Here is a 19,974-nt window from a genome sequence, read left to right on the forward strand (position 1 = left end):
CTTGAAAAACCAAAAAAAAAAAAAAAATTGTATATATTATATATATCTATATATTCTCTTATATTCTATAAAATTATAACTATAGTCTGGATCCTAAACGCTCTCCTGAAAGTTCATTTGGCAAATAGTGTATTGTACCCTTGGGAGATAATAGAGCCTTCACAAGATGGGACCTACTGGAAAGTCTTTAGTATGGGGGTATTATGTCCTTAAAGAGAATAGCCCATCCCTTCCTATTTCTCTTTCATGTTTCACCTATGAACTTGAGCAATTCTGCTAAACTGTGCCAGTGGTTTTCAACCTTCCTAATGCTGCAACTATTCAATATAGTTCCCTCATGTTGTGGTGACATCCAACCATAAGATTATTTTTGTTGCTACTTCATAACTCTAATTTTTCTACTATTATACATCTCTGTGTTTTTCTGATTGTCTTAGGAGACCCCTATGAATGAAGTCATGACCCACAAGTTGAAAACTGCTAAACTATGCATTCCTTGCCATTGTGTGTTACCTCACTAGTGGCCCAAAAGCAATAGGCCCATTCATTATGGACTACAAAACCCCCTCCAACAGCACAATAAACTCTTGATCATTTCAAATTTTTGTTATGACACACTTCTGCCTACTATAATATAAATACTATGTAATTAAAGAACAACAAAAATTTTGGATATACTCAGTATAATTCATATATGTATATGTGTATATGTATATATATGTATATATACACACACATAAATATATGGTTTAGATACAGGATTTCTCAGTATAACTCTGAATGTCCTGGAATTCAGACTGCAGACCAGGCTAGCCTTGAAGGGCTTCCAACTCCACATGTTTCTGCTTCCTAGTGCTGGAATTAAAGGCATGTGCCACTATACCTGACTATAACTATTTTTCAGTATTAAAAGATCAGTGGTTGGTATGACTGTGCTTATGATGTTCACCCTAGGTTAGGAAATGTAAAATATATATATATATATATATATATATATATATATTTTAATGAAAAGGCATATAGATGGGTTAAATTTAAATTGGTAAGAGCATATAAATATGTCTTATTACAGCATTTTCATACATGTATGTGTTTGCCATTATATTTTGTTTGTCCCTTCCTTCATTGTTCATTCTCCTACTCCTTTTTTACAACTAAAGTGTGTTTGTGCTTGTGCATGTGCACGTGCACATGTGTGTGCATGCATGGCACACATGCGGAGGCAGAGGATAACTTTGTGGCACCTGTTCTCTCCTATCACCTTTAGGTGGGCTCACTGGATCAGACTCAAGCTTGCGTGACAAATGCCTTTACCGGCGAAGCTGTCTTACCAGCCTTCTCCTACTCCCCTTTTGCCGGTCTCCTTCCTTCTCTCAAATAATTTCCTTTATGTTTTTATTAGACTTTTTTTTCCAAATGGATATTTTCTATCTCACAAACGCCATGGATTTCTACCTCTTGGTCCTGAGGGCTGATTTGTGCTTCACTCCCCTTGAGAGTAGGAACACTAAGCAGTTTCCTAAGTGCTGATGAGATTTCTGAGGTATTTTGATATCAGGAAGGGTGTTGTCTTCCTAGCAGACATTAGGTATTTCAGTGAATGGAAAGGCAAAATTTCTATCAATACTTTTAAGTATATAAACTATTATGGTATAGTTAATATAGAATAAAATGCACATATCTTACTTAGTTTGTGAATCTCAACAACAGTATTATCTGAATCACTTGAGACAAAATATAGAACCTCTTAATCATTCAAAGAGCCTTTAGACTCTCTTCCTACCATGCTGCTGTGTCTTAAAATCACCTTGAAATTTATAAAACTTCTCTTTTTCTTGGAGTCTGTATAAGTGGAACAAAATATCATGTAGTCTGCTATGCCCAGCTTCTTCTGTTTACAGAAATATTTGTGAGATTTATCCATATTGTCAGGTATATTGACAAGCATGTTCCTTTTTTCATGTAGCTGACTTGTCTAGTGTATGACTATGTATATACATATATATACATATATACACATATATATTTCATTTTTATCTGTGTTCCTCTGATAGTTACATGGCTACTTTTTGTTATGAATAAGGCTGTTCTAAACGTAGTTTTCTTGTGAACTTGAATTTCATTTCAGTCAAGTAACTAATTAAAGGATCATGCATAGGTTGGATTGATGTTTAACTTTAAAGAAACTGTGAAACAGCTTTTTAATTTATGTTACACTAAACACCAGTGATGTGTGAGTCCCAGCTGCTTTACATAATCACTGACATTTGGGTTATACAGGGCTGACTTTAGTTTCTCAATGTATGGAATGGAATGGAATCCACTATAGTTTAATCTTGTGTTTCTTGTCACTAAAGATTATTGAACATTCTTTATCAAGATACTCATAAAATTTATTCCTTAATCATTTAAAGTTTTAGGTCATTTGTTCATTTTTTTTTGAGACAGAATCTCCTATAGTCGAGGTCTTTTTTTTTTTTAATTTAAACTTTTTATTCTTTGTGAATTTCACATCATGCACCCGACCCACTCATCTCCCTATATCCCTTTGTATCCATCCTCCAATCTTGCACCTTTCCAAAGGGAAAAAAACCAAAACCAACATCTCATGATGGAAGCTGTAATTGTGTCACAGTGTGTCATGCAGTAGTATATCCTTTGCACACTCATCTTTGTCTAACTTGAGCTCTGGCTTCTGCCACATTATCAATATTGGAACCTAACTGGGACTCCTCTCTGATATCCTGTTGTTGCCCTGTATCGTGGTGGTTCTGCAGCCATGGATCTGCAGGACCAGAGCCTTCACATGCTGTAGCAGTTCACAGATAGGGTAGATGTTGGGGTGGGCCAGCTCAAAACCCTGGATCTGGGCCTTGGTAGTAGCTGGTCAGCCTATCCGCTCCCCTGCATCTACCCCACCACAGTAAGATCTCCAGCACTGCCCTGACTACCTCACTCTGAGTTGAAGCTGGCAAGGGGCAGGGCCAGGTCTCAGGCTCTCATCTACACCCATGACACCAGGGCCAGCTCTATTGTGCTGCCAAGGAGAAGTGCAGGGCCTACTCTCCCAAATGCTGTAGTCCTGTGAGGGATGGTGCAAGATCATCCTTAGATCATGGCAGGCAAGGAGTGGGGCCAGCTCAGCACAGTGCTCAGATTGCCCAGACTAGGCCTTTGTTGTCTGGGCTGTATGGACTTTGGTGGTAACAAGGGCCTCTGACATCAACTCAGACTCTAGCTTTGATAGGGCCACGGACCCAGACATGTCACTAGAAGCAAAATGGGGCTGAATGTCAGTTTCTCGTTCATCTAAAAAAACTTATAACTGGGGATGGAGAGATGGCTCAGCAGTTAAGAGCACTGACTGCTCTTCTGGAGGTCCTGAGTTGAAATCCCAGCAACCACATGGTGGCTCACAATCATCTGTAATGAGATCTGATGCCCTCTTCTGGTGTGTCTGAAGACAGCTACAGTGTACTTACATAGAATAAATAAATCTTTAAAAAAAAACCTTATAACTGCATTAAGGTAGGTTCCCAATTTCCCTGAATATGTGGATATCTAGTTTTCCTAGTACCATTCATTCTTTCTCCTATCATATCTCAATACCCTTACTAAAATCAACTGATCATATATATACATTTTTGAACTCTTCAATTATGTTTCATTTATTTACACAATCTATATTTATGACAGTACTGTCGTGTGTGTGTGTGTGTGTGTGTGTGTGTGTGTGTGCGCATGCACATCCTTCCCTATGCTTGCCTGTACCCACATGTGTAGAAAGCAGAGGTTTATGTTAGGTGTCTTCCTCTACCTATTTCCATCTAATTTTTTGAGAGGGCCTTTGACTCAATCTGAAGCTGGCTGTTTTGTCTAGACTAGCTGACCTGTGAGCCTTCAGGATCTGCCTGAAACTCATGAGCATTTGGACTATAGATGTGAGCTGCTGTGCCTAGCTTTTACATGGGTGGTTCAGATCTGAATTCAGGTCTTTATGCCTATGCAACAAAAAGCACTTTATCCACAGAGCAATCTTCCCAGCACTATCTTATTGTAGCTTTGCAACAAATTCTGAAACCAGGAGCTGAATTTTTCTAATCTATAGACTTTCTTTTTGGTTAATTACATTGACTGGGGTCTCCTGGTCCTCAACAGAAGTGTGGGAACATTTTTTTTTTCTTTGAGATAGGATCTTGCTATATGGTCTTGAACTCAAAGGTTCAAGTAATCATCATACCTTGCTTTCCTATGTAGCTGCTTCCTATGTCCACCTCACCCGCTACGGAAACTTTTGTCTTAATGCTATTCTTGACCCTAGTGCAATCAGATTTCCTATTTACCCACAGTTTTCAAAAGATAACCAAACTACTCGAGGAAGTTCACTTCTGTTCTTAGCTTGCTGTGACTGAACATTGAGTTTTGAATTTTGTAAGATACTCTTCTGCATCTATGGGACTATGGCTTTTATTCTTGCTCCATAAATGTTATGAACTCTTGCCCTGTATTAAATTTCATCCTCTTTGGTCATGCTATCTAATTTTCTATGTTGTAAACTTTGATTTGTTAATATTTAAGAATTGAAATGTCTATGTTTATAAAGAACATTGGTCTGTGATTTTCTTATAAAATGTTATTGGCAAATTTTGGTACTAAGATTATGTTGAACTCATGAAACTACTGTTTTTCTGAAACAGGGTAGCACTGGAACTCTTTACCTAAGGTGTTGATGAAATTCATTAGTAAGCTGTATGTGCCTGGAGTTCCCTGTCAGGGTTTTGATTACGGATTCTCTGTGTTCTGTACTGAGTTATTTGAATATTTTGTTCCTTCTGTGTTAGCCCCTGCTTGCCTCTCACCTTTCCTCCCCTGGATCTCACATACATGGCAAGGGTCACTGAGTTCTCCAACCTCATGGCAGCTTTGGCAGTTTTTTAAAACAGAAAGTTGCCTGTCTCATTTCAGTTATTACTAGCATAAATAAGCCAAAGTACTTCTTTAAACTCTATAAAGTTCTATTAGCATTGGGACTATAGTAGTGTGTGAATTTACAAAGACATAAGCAAATGATAAGGAAAAGGAACTGTGTAAGACAGAGCAGAAAGACATATGTACAAAAAGAACAAAAATAATCCAGGAGTGGATTATTGTGGGTGTATTACAATCTTTGTTATTTCTTAATAGTTTATATCATACTTGGAAAAGGCCTTTCTAACCTCAAAGTTATTAATATATTCACCTTGATTTTCTATTTATACTAATATGTGTCTTTACATGGGTAAGTGTACCTGAGTGCAGACGCTCTCAGAGACCAAAGGAGTCAGATGCCAAGAGCTGTAGTTACAGGCCCATTTGAGCAGCAGGACCTGGGTCTTTTGAGAAAGCAGCAAGCACTCGAAACACCAAGCCATCTCTCCACAACGGATTTTCTCCTATTTTTAATGGTTTAAGTGTTTATCTAGCATTTACTCTCCTGTGAGAAATAAAGCTTTTCTTCAATTGCTAGTCATTGTTCCAGTCTTTTCCTCACTTTCCAGTGATTTTTTTTTTTTCCCCTGAACGGATACTTTCACTGGTCATGAATGATTTGATTTGATATCAGGATCTGGGGAAACCGTAACACCTAAATTTACAGAACTAGGGGTTAAGATAATCTATAAAAATGCCGCGGCACTTGATTTAGGGGTGTTCAGCAAATTGTTACCGTCAATGTTACACACACAGGACTTCTGCTTTCTCTATCCTCATTGTGAATGTGTCTCCCACGTATTTGCTTTATATAACCTACCCATAATAGTATGCACCCCCATTTCAAGAAAAATGTGACAGCTCAGTTACCATTCTACCCAGAGGCCGGATAGAGTCATCTCATGGACAAACAAGCTGTGCTTCACAATGCACTGCCAAGATCCAAGGCCACAGCATGGACTCAGCAAGCATGGGTATAGACGGGGTGCCTGTTACTCCCATCGCCTACCTTGAAACGTGAACGCCTAGTTTATCTCAGTCTTTAGGTCACAAATATTATCAAAGCTGTCACCAAGTGTCAATTTAGTTTGCAGCCTGGAGACCAGGAGATCACCCCTAAGAGTAGGCGGGCCTACAGGATGAGACTGGGGCAAGAAGGAGGTCCTAACCTGACTTCCTTGGTGGCAGGCTGGGGCGACTTCGCACTCGCAGGCTGACTGGGTGCCAGAGCCCGAAAATCCGCCCAGCGGGCTCCATGACAGGCGGGCAGGGACAGAGGTGGCTGCGAAGAGCACTGTCCAAGCCCTCAGAGAAGGAAGTGTGACAAGGGCGGGACGGAGGCAGAGGGTCCCTCAACCCACCGGGAGTCGAGCGGGAGGTGAGATCTGTCGTTCCCCGGGCTTGCGGGCTTTGGTGCAGCCCACAGGGACGTCCCAGAGCGGCATCCTCACTTTACCCCTAGTAGCAGCGGCTGCCGGTGCAACGGTCACCGGCAACCCTCACCAACGGCTCCGGCCTTGGGCGGCGCGCGGTGCCGATGACGTAGATGGGGGGTGGGACTTCCTGCCTCGCGCGCCGCCGCGGCTCCGGACCAGGTCGGCTCCGGAGTGGCGGGCGGCGGGCTGAGAGGGCGGCGAGTCTGCCGAGGAGGCTGGGCCGCGGAGGAGGAGCCGGACTTGCCGCCGCCGCCCTCTCGGCCCTCCGAGTTTCCCGGGCTACCTCAACCTTCCCCAGGCGTGGGTGCCCTAGCGTACTGCCCGGCTCGTGGGCTCGCCTCCAGCCCAGCGGCGGGAGCGACGCCCGGACCGCTCTAGGCGTCGCGGGCTGGGCCCACACCTCAGCCGGTGGGACTGGCCGGACCTCTCGGCCCCAATGCCTGGGCGAGCAGAGCGCAGTGGGTGGCGGTGGTCGGAGCAGTGCCGGGGGCGCCCCGGGGCGAGCGCGGCCGCAGTGCTGGGGCAGGCTGCAGGGATCGTGTGTGAGTTTGGTAAGTCACCTCTCTTTCGGCGTGCCGGGCGTCTGCTCGGAATCCTGCAGCACTCCTCCTCCTCCGCGCCCGCCCTTGAACCCGGGTTTTGTTTCTTGGTGAAGTAGTGGAAGCGCGTGTTAGGAAGGCAGGCCCTGAGATGAGTCCTGGATGCAGGTTTTATTTTATTTATTATTTATTTATTTATTTATTTTTAAAGCACGTGAAACTCCTTTCCGGGCCCTTTGGTGCACTGCGGCACGGTAGCCCGCGGAGTAATGGGGGTTAATGTCAAGCACCTCCAGTTTAATTTGGGGTGGAAAAGCAACGCTGTCATCATTTTCCTTGTCCTCGAAGATAGTTGTAGCGGTGATGTTTGCGGATGTTGCTGAGGTAAGGTCTGAAATGTGGGAAGTGTATTTTGGGCATGATACTTCGGCAAGTTCTTAGTCCAGTTTCTGACTCTGATAAAAATGACACTTGGCTTTTTAAAAACTGCCCTAAAGGGCATTTAAAGGTCTTTAAGTCTTTGCTTACTTTCTAATTATCTGGCCATTTCCTTCTCAAAGATGTTGAGGATAAGGATGTTTGTTCCGATATATTCTTTTTTTAAAATATGTAGTGAGTTCATTATATGTTCAGGCTGTTAGTACTAAACTGAGATCTAAAGAACTGAGTAGAATGTTAAAGCTGTGCTTCTGTTACCAAGCAACATCATCGTAAACAAGTCTAATATTCAATTAGAACATAAGTAAATGTGGCCTGTTAATCTGAGTTTGGAGCTCTCCAAATTTATGCTTTTAGTTTATAGGTGGTTACATTTGTCGCCTTTTGTATTCAGATTTTATTTCAAATCAGTTTTATTTAGAATTATTAGAACGCTTTGATTTTTTTTTTCTGTTGTCACACAAGGTTCTATGGAGAGTTGTAAAGGGATTTGAGTTCTTTTTGGTTGTTACTTATCCTAGAGTACTCTGGGTATTTCTCTTTGAGTATTTCTTTTCTAATGAGATAAAGTATGCAAGCTGTATTTAATAATATTCTTAAATAACAAGATGATAGCAATTTAGAGTTACATACATTTGAGAGATTGAGAAACATAAGTTTTTAAGCCTTGGTTTAGCAGTACCCTTGGCCTATACTTGTTGAATCCTTAATGATATAACTTGAGTGGTAAACTAAGTTTTTAATTTAATTTACTTTATTAAGTGTTCTGTTTGGTGGGGAAAGCATTTAAGACAGGGTCTAGCTTTTTATCCCAGACTTACCTTGAATTGGCAGTTTCTCTGCCTCAGCCTCCTGAATTCCAAGAAGGAATGAAAATGAGGCTATAACTGCTCCAAGGTATGGTTGAGAAGGGTTTACTGTAGACATAAAGGAGAGAACAGCCAGAGGCAACAAGAAGGGTCTAGACTGAACATGGCCAACAGAATAGAGCAAGCCATGAGAGGAGAGAGGGGGCTAGCAGGAAAGGAAGGAGAAGAGAGGTCCAGGAGTGGGGTGTAAAGCAGAACTGAGGGTCTGGAGAGTAGTCAAGTTGACTGAGGTTATACAGGAAAGAGAAGCTGGGGGAAGGGAGGCCAGCTCAGGGGCTGGAGAGGTTTAGGGGAGGGGCCCTGGAGGGGCCTGGGGAAGGTGTGCCAGCCTGGAAGACTCTTGTGGCAGGTACTTGTAAGTAGGGATTGAGGGAGCCTAGAGGTTAGCACAGATCTTGACTTGCTAATAGGCCATCTCAGGCTTAGGTTAATGGAACAGCCTTGGGACCTTTTGACCAGGGATAAGAAGAATGCTCCTGAGGGAATGCTGTTTTTTTTCTAAATGCCAAATTTTGGGACAAGGAATTTCTTGGAACCTATCTGGGACCACAAGCCTGAAAGATTGGCTTAAATGATCTTTTTGTTGTTGTTTGCCTTTTTATTTTTTATTTATTTATTTTTTGTTGTTGTTTTAAGTTGAAGCTTGGTCTTGTCATTTTGCTCAGGCTGATCTGGAACTCACTCTACCTTCCTCATTGACTTTGAACATCTGGTGATCCTTGTGACTCAGTCTTCCCAGCGCTGAGACTTCATGTGTGAAGCCACCATGACATCAGTTTGAAACTGTGACAAATGATGTCTTTAAATTCAAACTGTTAGCAATAGGAATTGGAATTTATATACCCTTATTAAAAATCTGTTGATTTCATTTTAGTTTTCACTTACTGTGTCCTTCAGATGCCGAGGTTGACATAATGAGCCATTGACTAGTGCTGGTGTTATTGGCAGTTGTGAGCCCACCTATGTAGCTGCTGAGACTTGTGGTCTTCAGAGAGGAGCAGCTCTTTAACTGCTGAGCCTCCTCTCCAGTCCTCCCCATCCCAACTAAGTTAACTTACAGACTTCTTCAAAATTGTCTCACCTTTGCTTTCCAAGCTCTTATTTGCTAAGGAAAAAGTACCTTTGTCCAAACTGTTTTTTTTCCATTATCCTTAAAACTTGTTTTCTCCTTCCTGAATCAGTCTTGATTTCTTTCTACCCTGCCCCAATTTCTTCCTTTCTTTTTTATAAAAAACAAAAAAACAAAAAAAAACAACTAAATTATACCTTTTCTGTAAGGTTCAATTTAACGATGACATTTGAAATTCTACAATATGTATTTGTGAATCATACTTATTTGATACTTCGACTGGTCTTAGCTTCCTATCTAGATTAACTGCTTTCATGAGCATATTCTTTTTTTTTTTTAAAACTGAAGTAGTTGAAGGGATGTTTCTTGACTGAGACATGTTCTTTTGAACCCTGGACTCTTCCTATAATATAGTAGAAGTCAGAACAAAGCAGTAAATCACAAGATGGGAAATTAAAGAGTAGGGGAATCACTGGAATCAAAAGGGGAGGTTTTGTTCCTAGAAAGTATGAATGAATATTTGAGAATTTCCCATGACATTAGCATCACTAAGAACTCCCTCAGGAATTCTGGCTATATTCCCATGAGGCATGGTGAGTTTGGTCAATTTCCTGATTTCTTCCATAGAAGAACCTTAGTTTTACAATGTGAGTGCCTTTAATCTGTCTTTGCTTTCTTCCTTTTGCATCCTCCTGGTCTCTTTCCACCTCATTTCACGTCTTTCCATTCTATGTTTTTCTCAGTCAGCCCTTAATTTATGAAACTGTGTCAATACTTTAGTCTGCTCTCCTAAGTTAGCAATCCTCTGAAGTTCATTGCTTGCCTGTCTTCTGTCAGGACTACCCTTTCTGGACCACAGACAGATCACTGACTGCCATGTCAAGTCTAATGCTATTTCTTTTGTGTTTGAGCAGTATTCTAGAAGGAGAGAAACTAAGGAAGCAAGAAAATGCTCCATTGTTGCTTTCTGTATATTATGACTTTAAAGTACTTTAAGAATTAAAATTTAGGGCTAGGAGGAACCTAAAATCTGACCTTTCATTTTTGAAAAGTACTCAAACTATGACTTTTAAAATTGTAGGTAACTTTAATAAACTTGCCATAAATCACATCTGATGCTTATAGCATAGAGTGGCTTTAGATGAAGGTATAAGAAGGTGAAGTAGGATTTGCAATATTTTTATAAATCTTCTGGGGTTCAGTGTTAGGTGATCTTGCTAGCCTAGCTTCTAAGTTGTTGCCCAGTAACATGGTTGCAGTAAAACATAGCAACCATTGAACACTATGGGGATTTCAGGGCACAGTCCTAGCTCTAGTGTTCACATTCATCTCTCATCTACATCACATTTTATTTTAAATCAGACACAGTGTTAAAGAGCACACAGCATATGACCTTGAATATATTTTTCAGGGTGCTGATGTAACTTCTTGTACATTATTTTTCAGAGATGCATTAAAAATGTTGAATAATATTGCATATAAAGGATATCTGAAAAGACTGGATCAACCAAAAATCTTTAGAAAAGTTATTATTAACATCAGTCTTCTCTATAGCTTATATTATTTATATTTAGCTAGCTTATATTGCTAGCTAAAAATGGAGTGAAGTTGAAATATACTTTTTCTTGTGACTCCCAGAGTTACATGGAAGCCTTAGATCAGTAAACATAATTTCATAGATTGTGGTTTTGTGAGAAGAGAATCTGGTCCAGGAGACCAGCCTGAGTGGGTGTCTCCCCACCCACCTCCCCCACCCCCCCTCCGCCCCAACACAAGCAGAGTCATCTGGAAGGAGGAAACCTCAACTGAGGAATTGCTTATGTCAGATTGGGCTTTAGGCAAGCCCTATAAGGCATTTTCTTGACTAGTGATTGATATGGGAGGGCCCAGCCTACTGTGGGTGGTGCTTCCTCTAGGCAGGTGATCCTGGAATGTACTGAGCAAGCCAGGAGAAGCAAGCCAGTAAGCAGAGTTCCACCACGGTCTTTCTGCTTTGGTTCTTGCTTTGAGTTTTTGCCGACTTCCCTCAAGGATGGACTGTTGTTACCTGGAAGTATAGACACTGAAGTAAACCAGCTGGTATGGCGGCTCTCCCCTTTAATGCCAGCATTGGGGGTTAGAGACAGGTGGATTTCTATGAGTTTGAGGCTAGCTTGGTCTACATACTGAGTTCTAGGCTAGTCAAAGCTATAGAATGAGGCTGTTTCAGAAAACAACAGAGAAACAAACCCTTTCCCAAGTTATTTTGGTCAGCGTTTCATCACAGCAATAGAAAACAAACTAAGATAGTAAATCCCTTAATCTTTCTTTGTGTTTCTCATTTGAAAAAATAACTCTTTGAAGACTTTGAAAAATCGTATGCAACTTATATTTTTGCTATTAATTGGTTTAATCAGTTATTTGATTTTTTTTTTTTTTACATGTCCTACACTATATTAGACTCTGGGGAAATGGAGATTAAGGCTGGGCTGTCTTAAGTGCCTTATTTTCTACTATCTTAAGCACCATATTGTATACTGGGGAAATGGATGAAGCAATTTGTGACTTAACACAGTAAATGGTATAAGGATAAATGTGAATATATTTTGGGACATGTAGGAAAGAAACCTGATATAGATCTACAAGTAGAATACACTATTAATTTAGTTAAGTATAGCTTGAGGGTGAATACAGACATTCAGCTTGGACTGGAGGGAGTTAAGTCAGGGAATACTATGGAGGAAAACTTTTTGGGAGACAGGGAATCAGGAGTCACTAACAATTGTAGTAAAGATCTTGGATATAACTAATAGGGAAAATGTATGGGATTGGAAGGGCTAAAACCCTGCATGCAGTGTGTAGATGAGACAGTACTGAGGAGAAATAGGGTCAGATCTTGGAAGCCAAAGAAGTACATATCACATGTGCTTACTGGTTGTTACTCAAGAAATATTGACACTGTAGCATTATCTGAATGTGCTAATGAAGACAATTAAGCCTTGGTTAGCAGGAAAGCAGAGGGAAGAGTTACCAACTACTTAGCTTCTCAGAAAAGTTACTTAATTTTTTTTGTTGTTATTACTATTTTTATGTGGAAAATGTTCCTAAACAGTGTTCTTAAATAGTTGTATGGTATCAAAGAAAGCATGTCATAGTTAATGTTATGCTTTTCATTATTCTAATGTTAGAAACTCTTCTGATATATGTACTTTTCTTTTTCTCTCCTTCCATACTTCTAATCTTTATCTTTGAACATTGATCAGGGGTTGGAGAGATGACTTAGCAGTTAAGAGCATGTGTTATTCCTGTAGAGGACCTGGGTTTGATTTTCAGTACCCCCATGGTTCACAACCATTAATAACTCCAGTTCCAGGGAATCTAATGCCCTCTTCTGACTGTCATGCACATGGTACACATACAGGCTCTCACATATAATAAATAGATATGAACCTAATATGTATAAGAAATATATAAATCTAATTAAAAAATTTTTTATACATGGGTGATATTCTACATTTTCTAAATGAACATGTTGAGGCATCCCTTTTAAAAAATATGTATTACTAAGTATATATTAAATATATAGCATATTATATACTTTATATATACATCATATATTATATATTATAAAAATTCTTTTTATGTTCTGGGTATCAAAAAATTAGATAATTTGCAAAGAGTTTCTTATATTTGTGGCATGGCTTCATATCTTTTCTAGTATATTTTGAAGTGCGAAAGTTTTCAATGAAGCCCAGTTGATTTGTGTGTGTTCATGTTTGTACTATTCTTTGCTATATATAAAGAATTTTTTTTTTTGGAGGAGTCTAATCCTAGGTTACCAAGATTTTCTGTGTGAGTTTTCTTTTTATCTTTCATTTACATCTAAGGTCTATATTTAAATAATTATGTATGTATAAGATTAAGGTTCAAGCTTTTTTCTTTTCTTTTTTTTTTAATGTGGCTGTCATATTTCCTAGCATCATTTGTTAAAAGACTACTCTTTCACTTTAAGTTGTCTTGACATCCTTGTAAAAATATCAGTTGAAGAAACAGCAATGTATTTTAAACTTTGAATTCTTTTTAAACTTTCTGTTAATAATTATGTCTATCCTTACTCTAACACCATACTTTTTAGAGCATTTCATGTTCTTTCCATTACCACAGAAAAATTAGGGTCTTGAGATTTGAAGGGGTTTTGTAGAAAAAAAAATCACTAATTGAATGAAACTGAATCTTAATTTATCAACATGTAGTGTGTGTATGTTTAATTAGGTCTTTGATTTCTCTCAGCATTTTTTCAAATTTTACTGTAAAACCTTGCACTTTTGTTATGGTTTTCCTTCTTATTTATGTATTTATTTAGAGATAGTGTCTATGTAGTACTGGGTGTCCTAGAATACCCCATACATGAGTGGCTCTGGGGGAGGTAAAGGGGAAGAATGTTGTATCCACTCACTTACAGGGGTCTCCTGAGACCATGCAAGACACAGATAGTTACACTACAGTTCATAACAGTAGCAAAATTAAAGCTATGAAGTAGCAATAAAAATAATTTTATTGTTGGGGGTCACTACAATGTGAGGAACTGTTATTAAAGGGTTACAGCATGGGGAAGGTTGAGAACCACTGCCATAGTTTATGCTGGCCTTGAACTCAAAGAGGTATCTTGAATATTTGGGATTAAAGTCCTGCTCCACCACACTCAGCCAATTATATTTTTTTCTAAAGAAATTTGTCATTGTTGATGCTCTTTTAAAAGGAATGTTCTTTATTTGATATTCATATTGTTCATGGCTAGTATAGAAAAATACGGTCATCTCTTGCATATGGTTTTCATGTAGAGAACCAAATCTCTGAATGAAAAGAATTGCAGCTTTCTCTCCAGTCTGTTTTTCATTCACTCATACTTGTCTTAAGTTAGGGTATAGATTCTCCAATAAGATGTTGCATAGAAATGTTGAAAGTGCATTGTTCTGTTGTTTAGGAAAAAGCACACACATTTTCACTGTACAGTGTGATAGTAACTAGTTTGGCCCTATACTCTTCCATAGATACTTTATCAAATTGAAGAATTTCCATTCTATTCCTTGTGTAAGTTGTTTTATAATTTGTTTGTGTTCACACATGTGTGAGTGTGCACACTCATGTCACAGTGCAGATGTGAAGGTTTAGAAGACACCTTTGTGGAACAGTTTCTTTCCTTCTACCTTTATGTGGGCTTCCAAGGAGAAGAATCTCTCACAGGTTTATGTGGCAAACACTTTTATTTGCTTGATGTCCTTATTTAAGGTTTTTAATGACAATGTGTGATTTTTTTTGCAGAGGTTTTTTTTCACTTTCATCCAGTGAAATGATCATCTGTTTTAAAGTTTTTAATCTATTATTATTGTTTATTAATTGACTTTTGGAAATTAAACTATTATTTCTGGATAAATCCAATTTGGTCTAATAAAAAATCTTTTTCTTATTGAATATAGTTTATATTCATTTTGCTAAGGAATTATGCATCTATGTTTGTGAGGGATATTGGGTCTGTTGATTTCTTGATACTTTTTACCTGGCTTTGGTTTTAGGGTAATACCACACTTACAATTAACACTTTCCAAAGGAACACTAATATTTCTTTGCATATTTGGTAGGTCTTACCAGTGAAACTGTATGGGTCCAGGTTTTTCTTTGTGGGTGAATAAAAAGGGAAGAAAAGGGCATGACTGCTCTTAGGTATGGTGGAGGAGAAAATTTATTACAGATGTGTGGGAGAGCATAGGCAGAAGCAGACGTATCTGGAGAGTCATGCATGACCCAGAACCATGTGGGAGAGGGGGAGGGGAAGGGAGAGAAAAGACCAAGAGTAGCAGCCTGGAGGCCAAAGGTACAAAAGGAACAAAAGAAGGAAGGTAACCAAAATGTCTGGATTATGTAACAAAGAGCCTCTTAGGGAGAGACAGCCCAATTCCTGGGCTGGAGAGTTCAGGGTAAAGGGCAGGGAATGCCATCCATACCTGTAACAGGTAGAGACTGAGGGATGCTGGGAGAACCTAGAGACTATATGGGTCCAGGTCTGCTTTGATATGTTAAATCGGTATATCAGCTTGCTTGTTCAGGATTTGAAACAGTGGGGAGCTTTAAAATTATTCAGTCTTTTCAGTTGGTGTAAGTCTAGTCAGATTTTCCGTTTAGTTTTCAGAGTTTTAAAATTTGACTATTCAAGAAATTAGTTTATGTAAGTTGTCTAAATTTGTACAACTTAATTTTCCCCCTCTCCTTCCTCTCCCTGTCTCTCCTCTCCTTCTCCCTCCTCTTCATCTTCTCCCTCTCCCTTCCCCCTCCCTCTCCCCTTGCCCCTCTGCCTCCCCCTTAATAAAACCTTAAATAAAACCTCTTGGGACTGAAGAGATGGCATTGGGTTAAGAGAGACTGCTGTTCTTTTAGAGGATTGAAGTTTGGTTCCAACCACCCATGACAGGTCAGGTAGCTCACACTAGGGAATCTAGTGCCTCCTTGGGCACCTGCGCTTATGTGCACATATGCACAAATAGACATAATACAAAATAAAACCTTAAATATATAACCTCCCAAATTAGTGAGATTGATACATTTTTCCCTTTCTTGATTTTGTTAATTTGTATATCTTATATTGTTGTAATCATAAAAGATAAAGAATGCCAGGCAGTGGTGGCGCATGCCTTTGATCCCAGTACTTGGGAGGCAGAGGCAGGCGGATTTCTGGGTTCGAGGTCAGCCTGATCAACAGAGTGAGTTCCAGGACAGCCAGAGCTACACAGAGAAACCTTGTTGCCGCGGGCTGGCCGATTTGGGCCTCTCTCAACCCGCGGGAGAAATGGGGTCCTAGTCAGGTCGACAAAGCGTAGCCGAAGAAATGATGGTAGAGACGACACATGAGGTATAGGATCTAAATGTATTTCTTAGAAATGGCATCAGACTTTTACAGTCATTGTAAAAGAGAGATGGTAAATCTGGCAGCTCAATAGTTGAGGTACATCTGAGGCTATCTGAAACATACTGGGTCTAAAGCAGCAGCTATCTCCTCTGAACTAGTGCTGCATCCCCCGGGCCCAAGTGCTCTGGGCCCGAGGGACTGCGGATTGCACGAATCTGAGTCTTAGCCCATCTAAGTTCTAGTCTTAGTCTGAGCGCCAGTGCAAGTGTAGCGTGAGTCCCTCTGCGAGTCCTTCTGCGAGTCCCAGTCCTAGTATACAAAGTGAAAAGCAGGCTTAAGTAGCATACAGCAAGCAGGGCAAATTATAAGAGTCACATAGGCAGGTGGGGGTGGCAGCAAGACTGAGGTCACGTAGGCAAGTGACCACACATCAAGGTCAGTGGGATTTGGTTGTCAGTTGTGAAGAGGAGTGGAGCCCTCCCTGTTGAGGCATTTTGTTATTCTTAGGCTAATTCTCTGATTTTGTTGGAGGCAATGACTAGGAGGGTCTGACCAGACACTCCTAGCTAATGTCCTTAAGTGAGGGAAGCCCTTCATTACTCGCTAGTATGTCAAACATTTTTAGCTATTGTAAACTATTATTGCCCTAAGAAAAGTGCCTGACTCTTGTTAGCTCTAGCAAGACAGTTTCCTTGAGAGAAATTACAAGTTATAAAAAGCTTGGTAATAAACCAAGATAGGTTAAAACATTGTGTCGGCCAGAAGACAATGCCCAATCTTAACCATTTATAAATCATTTTTTGGGGTACCTTTATGCCTAAATATGAGGCTGTGTTGACGATTAAAAAGACTAATCTAGAACACGTCTAAGTTAGGAGATACCAGCGACTGTCTAAAATCCAAAAGGCACAAAACTCCTTTTAAATTCTTATTGTCTCTTATCCTTAATCAAGATTTTACCCCCGATATTTTAAATGTGACTAGAGTAGACGAGTGTGCAGTAGACACCCTGTCTCAAAAAAACAAACAAAAAAACAAACAAAAAAAAGATATGTTCTATCTGGGTGTGGGGAAGGCAGTGCCTTGGTGAGCCCATGCCAAGGCATTCCTTCTTCTTGAGAGACCACATGATGGTATAGCATAGAATAGAGCTTATTTAGGGTTTGGGGAGAGGAGTTAAGAGAGTAGTAGAGGCAGAGAAAGGCAGAGAGGAGAGAGGAGAGAAGTAGAGGCTGGCCATGACCATGTGGAGAGAGGGGGGAAGGGAATGGGGCAAGAGGCAAGGGAGAGAAGCAGGAATAAGAGAGTAAGAGAGATGAGAGGAAGGAGGGGCCCAGCAGCCTCTTTTATAGTGGGCCAGGCCTACCTGGCTGTTGCCAGGTAACTGTGGGGGTGGAGTCCAGACAGAATACGAATTTATATTTTATTATTAATTTATCATTTAAAATAATCAACTTGGAAAAAGGTTTGTTTATTTATATATTTTACATATATGAGTGTTTAGTTTGCATGTTGCACCTGCACACCAGAAGAGGGCATTGGGGATCCCATGGGACTATGGTTATAGACAGTTGTGAGCTGCCATATGCATGCTGGAAATTGAGCTCAAAACATGGAAGGAAAGTCAGTGGTCTTAACTGCTGAGTCATCTCTCCAGCCCCAGTACCCACCTCTTTAAAAGCTTTACTTCTTGTGAGAGACCTAAGCAAGAAACAGGCTTAAGCAGAGGACCAGGTCCCAGGGTGAAACACATTTGGCCAGCTGCAACTGGTGGGAGTCACTGGTCCAACTTCATTCTTTTCTGCACTTAGGAGATGCTAAGTGCAAAGGATGCTAATCGATCCTCTTCCATAGCAGCAGTTAACTAACATTGCACAGGAGCAGATGCCAAACCTCTTACCGAATCACGAAATGCTAAGGCTTAGAAACCCCTACTCACTTATGGTATATATATTTTTTTCCTTTAAAAAATCCCTTCCCCTAGACTTCTTGGTCACTCCCCTAACTTGCTGCTTCAGGGAAGGTTTGCATCCGAGCTCAAACTTCTGTTGAATAAACCCTCCTGTGAATGACATTGGAGTAGAGTCCTGGTGGTCTTTGCAGTCTTGCAATCTGGGCATAACACTTGGATATGAGTGTTGTGACTACATATGTACCGTGTGCATGCCGGGTGTCCGTGGAAGCCAGAAGAAACTTTTAGAGATCCTGAAACTGGAGTTAAAGATAATTGTGAACTGCCATGTGGGTACTAGGAACCAATCCTAGGTCTTTTGCAAGAACAGCAAGTGTTCTTAACCATTGAACTACTTTTTCATAGAAATACCCCAATTCCAGCTTTTGAAAACATTCCTTGGGAATTAAGGAATTAATTAAAATCAGTTAAGACTTTGCATGTGGTAGGCAAGAGTTCGATCATTGAACCACACCTGTAGATATTAAAAATTTTATTTTGAGATAGACTTTTACTTAATTGTCTAGGGTAGCCTTGAATTTGTAATTCTCCTGAGAATTGGAATTATAGACATGCACTACCACGGCTAAATCCAACATTCTATATTTTTCTAATTTCAGATTCATTAGCTTTTATTTAGATAGTGCTTTTCTTACTGTTTGCTTTTTGTTGCTGTTGTTGTTAGGGATTTTTGTACTAAAACTTGCATTCATGTAGTCTATGCATATTTAGGTAAGTGCTTTGTCATTGAGCAGCTCCAGACTCTTGTGCTGGTGTTACAAGCATGTATGGACCCTCACCCTTACCTCTAATGTGACTGTGTGAGTGTATCATGGGTGTGGAGGTGTAGAGGTGTGTGGGTGGGAGATCAACTTGTTCTGTCTTTTAGTGAGATCTTCACTCCTGTGTATTTCAGTCTAAATACTGTTAGCCTCATTATATACATTTTGAGGTATACTATATTTTGTATCATTATTTGAAGTACGATTATAAGGGTTGGGGATGTAGCTAAATTGATAGAGTGCTTGGCTTACATGACTAAAACTCTGGGTTCAGTCTTTAGTTTTATGGGATGGAGCATGCTTGTAATCTCAGCATGGAGGGTGTGGAGGCAAGAGGATCAAATTTAAGGATATCTTAGAATATAGAGCAAGCTAAAGGCCAGCCTAGGTTACATGAGACCCATTCTTCAATGACAACAGTCTCTCAAATACATTCAAATGTTTTACCTTGTGGCTATATGCATGCCTCAGATTTCAGCACCCATGAAGCAGAAGCAGCCTGAGTCCAAGGCCAGCCTAGTTTCTGTGTGTTCTAGACTAGCTAACTCTACACAGAGAAACCTTGTCTTAAAAAGATAAGGTCTTTCACCTAGTGGGTTTTTTTCCTTTGATGCCTGTGGTAGAAGTATGTTGATTACTAATAATTGAGGGTTTAAAAATAGTTTAATTCCATGTTTTTCTTTTTCTAAAAAAAATTATGCCTGTATGTATGTTTGTTTGTGTAGGGGTGTTGATCCCAGGAACTAGACTTAGAGACAGTTGTGAACTGCCACGTGGTGCTAGGGATAGAATTCAGGGATTGAATCTGGAAGATCAGCCAGTGCTCACTGCTGAACCATCTCTCCAGCACCCTCCCATATTTCTGACTGTTGTGAGCTACTTACTTTGTAGTACTCAGATGGCACACTTTTTATGATTTTGTGTGTGTGTGCTTATGTTGTATATGTGTAGGTCAGAGATTGATGACCAGTGTCTTCCTTAATAGCTCATTTTTAGATAGAGTCTTTTACTGAACAGGGAGTTCACTAATTTGGGTATACTG

At 40.0% G+C, this 19,974-nt stretch overlaps 1 protein-coding gene and 1 long non-coding RNA gene across 8 annotated transcripts in view; one reads left to right on the forward strand and one right to left on the reverse strand.

The window, feature by feature from the left end:
* Positions 1–6,494, reverse strand: part of LOC116076164 — a 13,087-nt gene extending 6,593 nt beyond the window's left edge. Inside the window, exon 1 of the long non-coding RNA XR_004112846.1 lies at positions 6,138–6,494. This is a non-coding gene — a long non-coding RNA (uncharacterized LOC116076164). The remainder of the gene's footprint in view (positions 1–6,137) is intronic.
* A 64-nt stretch (positions 6,495–6,558) lies between these two features.
* Positions 6,559–19,974, forward strand: part of Cep83 (centrosomal protein 83) — a 114,241-nt gene continuing 100,825 nt past the window's right edge. For 4 of the 7 annotated variants that reach the window (XM_031350391.1, XM_031350390.1, XM_031350393.1 and 1 more), the window contains exon 1: positions 6,829–6,955. The gene's annotated coding sequence lies outside the window, so the exon portion shown is untranslated. Of the gene's footprint in view, positions 6,956–19,974 lie in introns of all 7 variants that reach the window. The other 3 variants (XM_031350394.1, XM_031350392.1, XM_031350395.1) reach the window with 3 other exon arrangements.

The sequence above is a fragment of the Mastomys coucha genome, unplaced genomic scaffold (assembly GCF_008632895.1).
Source record: "Mastomys coucha isolate ucsf_1 unplaced genomic scaffold, UCSF_Mcou_1 pScaffold4, whole genome shotgun sequence".
In the NCBI taxonomy this organism is placed as follows: Eukaryota; Metazoa; Chordata; class Mammalia; order Rodentia; family Muridae; genus Mastomys; species Mastomys coucha.